This window comes from Lycium barbarum, chromosome 7, assembly GCF_019175385.1.
Source record: "Lycium barbarum isolate Lr01 chromosome 7, ASM1917538v2, whole genome shotgun sequence".
NCBI classification, from domain to species: Eukaryota; Viridiplantae; Streptophyta; class Magnoliopsida; order Solanales; family Solanaceae; genus Lycium; species Lycium barbarum.
Window position 1 is genome coordinate 43,890,724 of NC_083343.1, and position 6,506 is coordinate 43,897,229.

The following is a 6,506-nucleotide window of genomic DNA, read 5'->3' on the forward strand; positions in this document are numbered from 1 at the left end:
TTGAATTTCTAAGTGAGGTATAAGATATGTGGGCAAACTTTAATCTTTGTTGGTTTTTGAGGGAATATATATATGGATAGGAATATATGAGTTAATAACTTGGATACATGCGTTGCATATGTTTCTATGGATGATTAAGTATAGTGATATTAGAAGAATGAAGCTAAACAACAATACTCCACAGATCCGGACTAACAGGGAGAGAGAGCTTTAATATATTTTCTATTACAATGTTCTTGATATTGAAAAGCTAACCCTTAAAAGTAGGGAAATGCCTCCTATTTATAGTTTTGCCTTATGAGCCTTGTGTTATATCCCGCATTTTTGTGCAATCGGATGATTCAAGATAACTGCGGGAAGATAACAAGTAAGGCCTTATTTTCATTTTGTTTGGCATACAAGTTGCTTATGAAGAATTTTGAAGTGGAAACGTTAAGGAAGGCTACGGGCAAAAAGGGAAATTCGCGATATGACTCATTGAAATATGGAGAGAGACTAAGGGTAAATTTGGAATTAAAAAAAATAAAAATCCTGCATGAGTTGTAAGACCCAAATGCATATATGGACTTGGGAATTAAAATGGGCCATTTGGGTCATCCAATTGGAGTGGGCTTAGGCCCAACTAGAAGTTTAAGAGACCAAATAAAAGATGACTTAGTCATCTTTTCCATGGGACTTTCTAGACTTTTCAAGAAAACAAAGAACAAGAGAAAAAGGAGAAATTTTCCAAGGCCATTCGGCCAAGAGCAAGTTCCACAAGAAACTTGGAAAAAAATTTCTTTAAAAATCATTTTCTACTAATTGAAGGGTTCCTAGCAAAGTGAAGTGGTCTTTGGAGCAAGAAAAACCCATATTCTTGCAAGTTGTGAGTTCTATCCAAGTGAAGAAGTGAGGAAGAAGGTAAGGTTTAATTCTTTCTTTATATGTTATGGATATTGGTGCATGTTGTAGTGTACAAAAAATGGATGAAATTCATGAGGAATATGAATATAGGGGTGTGGCCGTGCATGTATGTGTGTGTGTAGAAATCATGTTTTAATTATTTTATCTAGTATTGGGTTGTTATTGTTGTGGGTGTTATGTTAATAATGGAAGTTGGATGATTTTAGTGAAGTTGTAGCCATGTGTGCATGATGTTGGCCGTGAGTTGTATATTATATGTATAGCCGTGTATATTTGGTGAATCATGAAGGAATGGTGAGCAAGTTTATTTAGTATTTTGGTTGTTGTGTTGTGGATTTTTTTGTTGCAAATAAAAGCTTAATGAGCTTAGTGAAGTTTAGTAGTTGGAGGCTTGTTTTGGGAGATTATGTAAATTGAATATGATGTTCTTGCGTGTATGGAATATGATGTTGTTAGTGCGTAAATTATTAAGTTGTTATTGTTTTTATTGGGGTTGAAAGGTCTTGAAGGAAGTAGTATATTGATTGAGTTGTTAGAATGTATCTTGGATTGAATATGGAAATTGTTAGAATGGTTGTTGACATTATGTTGATAGTTTGGCCGGGTTGAATTCCCGGATTGTTGTTGATTGAAATTGGCCAAATTAGATTTTGGGGATGGTGTATTTACAGGGGAAGTTCTGCCGAAATTTCGGTAGACAAGTGTTACTTTAAGATTACACTTCTAAATGCTCTAATTAAGGTTTGGTAAATGTGACCAATTTGTAGATTTTGGAGGATTTGGAACTTGAATTTGGAATAGCATAAGGAGCGGAAAAAGGTATGTAAGGATTCACCCTTCCTTCTTTGGCATGTCTTAGACATACTAGGTTTGAATACGAGCCTCGGGGACGATCCTATTCCTAGAAATCCGAGATTGACATTGGCCATTTTTCATTCAATAGATTTGAATTAAGTTTTTCCTATCTTATTGAAACAATTGCTTCTAACATCTACAACTTGTTAAATGAAATCGGATTACACTAAAGCCTTCACAAGTGTCGTAATTATTCTAATGAGAATATTTCTATGACGATTACGATGAATATGTTCTACAATGACATGGATGATGTCAAGGAAGAAAATGTTTATATGAAGAATATGACAATGATGATTCCATGATTAAAGGTTCCAAGTTCATGATTTCAGTGACGATATGAGAACGTTGAGCTATTTCTTGAATTCTCAACTCTATTCATGAATGATGACTATTTTTAAAGATTCCAAAGTATACGAAACGACACCATATGATCCTGTTTTATGTTTTCTCATGATATTACACTCCATTAGTAGTCTCGCCTTATAATATTAGTTCCTTCAAGGTGAGACATGACGATCATGATTATTCCATAATGTAATCGGGGGCTACCGACCTTACGTCACTCTGACGCGAACATGGTTTTCTTCGACTCTCATGCATGCTGTATACATGTTATAAGTATATGTAAATGTATATGGGGAAGATGGGGAAAGGTAAGGCGCTATAGACGCATAGCCACCTGATCAGTTGGAGTATGGTACATGATATCGTCCCAGACGCGGGATATATGGTTAAATGGACCGGAGCCGACGCCTCGGCAATATGATATGATCTATGTTATATATATATGAAAAGAAATGTTTTCCAAGAAAGCAAAGTATTATATGTATATGGATCGGGCTGCACGTGCCGCAGCAATATGTTATAGTATATGCACATATGGATCGGGCTGCACGTTCCGCAGCGCTAAACATGCATGGTATCCGCCAACGTGCACTTATATGTACAGGTTATGTTTCTACCTCATGACATGCGCTATATCTCTTTTATGTCATTATCCCTGTTCTATATTTGCCGTATGTTATTATTCATGCCTTACATACTCGGTACATTACTCGCACTGACGTCCCTTCTTGTGGACGCTGCGTTTCATGCCGCGCAGGTCAGCAGGTAGACAGATTTGACTCCTAGGAGCTCCGTCAGCAGTACTGTGGCAGCGCTCCAGTTGTTTCGGAGCCTCAGTTTCTTAGTACTACTTTTGTGTATATATTCGGGCACGGTAGAACCCGGCCCTTCTTGTATATGTGGATGTACTTTGTTTAGAGGCTCGTACACAGATATGTACAGTCAGATGTTTTGTACGTTTGTTGTCCTCGTCGTTGTATAAGGTGCTAGCAAAGTTTATTAGTCCATGTTTACAATTATGCTATTAATGTTAGCGTTAAGTAACAGAAAAAAAAAAAAGGATACGGTATAGTCTATACGGCCCACCTAGTAGTAAAAGTGCTATATCCCGTGTTTGCGCATTCGGAAAAATTTGGAATAATCTTGCTTGTAGGAAATGAGGGCTATATTTGATTTTATTTCATATATGTGTGTTATTCATGAAAAATATTGATGTGGAAATACGGAAGAAGGCCAAGGGCGAAATTGGAATTTCGGGAATTAGTTTCGGGAATTACAAATAAAACCCACAATGAATTGGGCTCAAAAACAATTTAATGGAATTGAGGCCCAAGAGCTATGGTGTGGCCAAGCCCAAGCCCATGGGAATTCTTCCATGTGGCATTTTAAATAAAAAGGGTCAAAATTGTATGGGATTCACTAGAACATTTCAAGACAACAAACAAGAGAGAGAGAGAGCCAAAGACTAAGAGGGTTTCGGCTAGAGAGAGGAAGAGAAAGAAAAAAATTTAGCTCATCAATTCTTGGTCCAAAAATCATAATCTTCTAGTTTTCCTATTAAGTTGGAAACCCTCTTCAATGTGATACAAATTTGGAAGCAAAAGAGTACTTTTTTTACAAAGTGGAAATTCTTGAAGAAAAAGGTAAGAATTTTATCTCTTTTGTTATGGAAGAATCATATGTGTTAAAATGGTTAAAATTGCATGAAAAACCATGGAATTGTGATGTGTGTGTGCATGGCGTGTGTGTGTGTGTGTGAAGCATGTATGGCTGTGAGCCATAATGGTATGGGGAGGTGAGTTAAATTTTATTTAGCTTGCTAGTTGTGTCGTTGTGGCATTTATGACGTAAATAAAGGTTTAACGAAGTGAGTTGGTATTGAAGTTGGTTGTATGTTGATATGGGAAAATTATATGATTTTTGTATATTCTTACATAATTGTGAAAGTAAGACTTTAAATGTGGATTATGGTTGTTGTTAATAAATTTGGGAGGAAACAATGCGAGTTAGTAGGTTCGTCGTAGTCGTTGACGTTTCGGATAGAATATGGAAAGTGGCGGATTACTTGAATTCATGTATATTGCATGGAATATTATTGGAATACGTTTGAATAACATTGAATGAGTAAATGAATATGATAATGTGGATATTAGTTTGATATTGTGGAGTTTGAATGGAAGTTGTCGCTTTATGTGGAAAGGAAGAATATTGATGCTAGAACCTATTTTGTTGTGATTCTTGATTCATTTGGTATTGTGGGGTTGTTGTTGTTGATATTGAGTCGAGCTAAGCCTCGGGGATGTTATATGTATAGGGGAAATGCTGCCGAAATTTCGGTAGACAAATATAAAGTTAAATGAATTCTTAAAGTCTCGCAATTCCTAATTGGTAACTTTGACCATTTGTAGATTCTGAGCGAAACGGGATTTGGAGTTTTGGACGAGCGTAAGACGTATATAAGGTATGTAAGGCTACCCATTCCTTCTTTTGGCATGTCTTAGGTATACTAGGTCGATATTGGAGCCCCGAGGGCAATTCTGTTCCTAGAAATCCGAATTGGAAATTGAGTACTATTCACTCAATTGAATTGAATTATAAAACTCATATTTTGTTGAAAAGTGATCAAATGTCCGGAACTTTTGTAAATGTAATCGAATCACTTCGAAACTTCCATGTATGATTCCGTAGACCCCAAATGTCCGTGATTCATGTCCGCCACCTCAACTTGACCCGAGGTGGGCCCGCTAGCATCGAGGGTCCCTTGTTTGCTCTATTAGTCTCATTTTGTACAATGTCGGCAAAGCACTTTTGTTTATGAACTTTGACTATCATAAAGTAATGTTTTGACTGCCACGATATTCTAAATTATATTTTGAACCATAAATACTACTTTGGAAATACTTTTGTGAAACGAACCCCGTATTGACTAATTGTTCGAACTACTTGACTAATGAGTTAGCATATGATATTATCAAGTTTCAAAAGGTGTTTTGATATATAAATTGCATTGTTTTCTCACGACTCCGCTCGTGCCCTTATTATGACTTCGTTCACCGGTTCCCGGGCCGGCTATGGTTCGTGCGCGCAATGATAAATTCGGCCGTATGCTGTGTTACGGTTCCCGAGACCTCGCCATAGGATCGGGTTCCGTTTGGAGTTATGCTGTGATATGGCTGGTGATATGTTATGATGATATATGTGTTCGGGGATGTACGGATATTTGAACCTTCTGGTGTTATGTTGTGTGTGGCACCAGCGTCGGAGTGGTGACCACGTTCCTGAGCTTTTGCATGATTTTATCTGCATTAGGTATATACGTTTTCAGTACAGATTTTGATATACTGTTCAGTATTCCCCTTTTGTATCCTGTTTGTTTTCAGTTGTGGCTTATATTTCTGTATTCTATGCTTTACATACTCAGTACATCTTTCGTACTGACCCCCTTTCTTCGGGGGCTGCGTTTCATGCCCGCAGGTACAGATACCAGTGATCCACCACTGTAGGCTCCACTTTCTGCTATTTCGGAGTACTCCCTTTTGATCCGGAGTCCACTTTTGGTACATACATCTTTTGCTATGTATATACTTCTGTATATCTGACTATTTGGGTACGGCGGGGCCCTGTCCCGTCATATGTCTTTGTTTTGGATTTGTAGAGGCCTGTAGTCATATATGTGGGTCGTGGGTCCTATGTGTACTCATTTTGGTTATGATTTATGTCTTAATGCGGTCCTATTTGTTATGGCGGCCAAACTGGCCCATATGTTTGCATCAGTATATATGATCGGCGATGTGTATTCCACCGCTCCTTTTGGCTTTGGATATGATATCTTTACAAGCGTGACCTCTTAAGATAATATTTGATTTTAAATTTGTTTTAATGATTAATATGAGATCTGAGATAATCTATAATATGACGGTTTGGTATGTTTGTCTGTCCGGGTGCCCAAGTAGGGCGCTAGTCGCGGCCCACGGGGCTGGGTCGTGACAAAAAGTACGATACGAGATAAGGGGTGCTCGGTACAAGTATCGGGTACCCGTCGCGGCCCCTAGTTGGGTCGTGACACCTTGCATACAACATAAAACCCCTTTAGAATAAAGAAAACCCTAAAAGGATAAGGTTGGGCCGTACGGTTTGACACCCGTACGATTGGCAGTACAATGTGGCAGAACGGTCTTGACGCGTGGCAATTTTGTAACTGATCACCCGGACTAATCGCCACGATCAACTCGACTATGGAGAAACCGGACTAACGGCCATGATCAACTCGGCCATGGCGAAACCGGACCAAACGATTTCCTCCGCTTTCTTCTGATCAACCACTTCTAGTGCAATACCTCCGGTCCGAAAGAAAGTCTTCCTGCTCGTGCTTGTTTCTTTCTTCCCTCGATTCCCGGTCT

At 38.4% G+C, this 6,506-nt stretch overlaps 1 long non-coding RNA gene across 1 annotated transcript; it reads left to right on the plus strand.

The window, feature by feature from the left end:
* Nucleotides 1–3,458: 3,458 nt before the first annotated feature.
* Nucleotides 3,459–5,727, plus strand: LOC132602259 (uncharacterized). The gene is made up of 3 exons (XR_009567695.1): nt 3,459–3,749; nt 4,515–4,567; nt 5,581–5,727. It is a non-coding gene; the product is annotated as an uncharacterized LOC132602259 (long non-coding RNA).
* The last annotated feature ends 779 nt before the right edge of the window (nt 5,728–6,506 follow it).